Source organism: Fragaria vesca, linkage group LG1, assembly GCF_000184155.1.
Source record: "Fragaria vesca subsp. vesca linkage group LG1, FraVesHawaii_1.0, whole genome shotgun sequence".
NCBI classification, from domain to species: Eukaryota; Viridiplantae; Streptophyta; class Magnoliopsida; order Rosales; family Rosaceae; genus Fragaria; species Fragaria vesca.
Window position 1 is genome coordinate 12,642,484 of NC_020491.1, and position 2,073 is coordinate 12,644,556.

At 37.2% G+C, this 2,073-nt stretch overlaps 1 pseudogene across 1 annotated transcript in view; it reads right to left on the bottom strand.

The window, feature by feature from the left end:
* The window catches only part of LOC101293728, a 1,291-nt pseudogene extending 619 nt beyond the window's left edge, over positions 1-672 (bottom strand). Inside the window, exon 1 of the transcript XR_183850.1 lies at positions 630-672. The product of XR_183850.1 is annotated as an mRNA cap guanine-N7 methyltransferase 1-like (transcript). The remainder of the gene's footprint in view (positions 1-629) is intronic.
* Between the last annotated feature and the right edge of the window lie 1,401 nt (positions 673-2,073).

The following is a 2,073-nucleotide window of genomic DNA, read 5'->3' on the forward strand; positions in this document are numbered from 1 at the left end:
CTATTTTTTTTTATTCTATTGTGGAATTTTGAATCAGTGATATCATGGAGTGATCTGAAATGCGAGAGACAACGAGGTGATCAGTACGCAAAAATGGCCATAAAATCGCAGATATTTACAGGACTGGCAATGGCGTCAACTCCCGCGTCATCGTTCCAGGCCTCTTCTTCGTCCCCCACCACTCTCTCTATGGTCAGGAGACCTCTCACCACCTCCTTCTTTAACGCCGGAGGTATGTATGAGCCTTTTTGGTTTTCTCATTCTTGTGTTGGCATTTTGTGTGTTTTCGATTCCGGTTGTTGAGTTAATGTGTTTTGATTTTGTTCATAGTTGTTATTTGCAAGGCGAATGTGCCGAAAGATTGTGCTAAGCATGAGTATAGTTGAATTTATTTTTGTTGTTGTGAAGTATTAACTTTGACCGAGGGGAATAGAGGACACATTTCAGTGATTTTAGTCTTTCTGAATCACTACTATCGTCTCGTAGTGGGGATTCTGTTGATAATTTCTCCCTTTTTGAGATTGTCTTTAACTGACAATGTGACAGTTGCTGCTTCATTAGTTGCACGTTATTACTCTTAGGTTTGGAGTTTTCATTTGCACCTTAATTCTACTGTAAGGATAAGGTACCTTGTAAGGTATATTGCTCAGATAATTGCTGATATAGCGTCATAATGTTAAATCAAGGACCCAAGTATGTTCCTTGTGGTGTTATACGTACAACTGACACTTCTTCGATGCCTTAATATTACTCTTAGCGGCGTAAGATTTTTGAGAAGCAAGATTTCACTTGGGTCTTGTGTGTCTCTGTTTGTTAAAAAGCATTTCTTTGTTGGAGGAATTAAAGCAGAAGTCTGTGAAACTGTGGTGCTTCGGCTGGTCTGGTTCTAACAAAACGCTACAAATTTTGAGGAGGCAGAAAAAATGATGACTTAGTGTGAAACAGTGAGATTTGGGAATTTTTTGTGGGGGTATCAATGAATGTGGAGTTCTAAGACATTTTATTCTACTTGTGAATTAGCTTTGCTCTTGTATTGCTGTTTATTTCTGTTTAGCATTGCTAATCATAATTTCATATGTCTTAAATTCAGCTACAAGTAGGTTATCTCCTGTATCGTGTTTATTTATTTATTTTTTCTTTCAGTGGGAGCTCTGAAAGTAGAAATGATTAGGGTCGCTCCTTCGTATAAGAGACATAACTTTAGACAACGTGGTGGTGCTCTTGGTGCCTGTATGAACCTTTTTGGCCGGACTGCTAGAGTTTTGAAGGTGGCATCTTATAATATGAATGCAATGTTCCTAAAAACTAGTTGTGCCTTTCTTTACCCAAGTTTTATTGATGGCAGTCATATGTAAATGCAATCATAAGTTCCTTTGAAGATCCTGAGAAAATCGTGGAGCAAGCAGTTCTTGAAATGAATGATGACTTGGTGAAGATGCGTCAATCTACATAGTAATGATTTTTTTTTAAAAAAAATTTCCAAAAAATTTCCTTTCTTTGTACTTTTGGGGTAGATTTTGGAACTCCCACAATCTACATTTTGATTTCCTCTTCTATATTATTTTGTAATTACCCATGTTCTTTTACTGTAGTTATCCATATGTATTTCTTTATCTTCTCTCTGTTATTTTGTTTATTAGTTTGTCAAGTTCTTTGTTCTATGTCCACTATAAACCGGTACACGCTGAGCCGAATCCATATCATTTCTTGTCAAGCTACTGTCATCCGAATCTTAAATTTTAAAAATCTTATGGATTGCATAGTTGCATGGGACGAGGTGAGAAATGGGGTATTTTGGTCAGCAACAACACACTCTGTGGTTTTATGAGGCTACTGTGGAGAGCATGGTCATTCTCACACTGCTAGAGTAAAACTTGGTCTTGCTTCAATATGAAACATGGCAAAATGAAATCCCGCTTTTTTGTGAATCACCTCCAACTAGACCTCTTATGTTTGTTAGATACTAACCTCAATGTGCAGGATGCTGAAAACTAGTTTTAATGATCATGTTGTAATCCCTGCTTCTAGTCAATGTGGGGGTCTGATCCTAGTTTGGAATAGTACCTTGTTTAA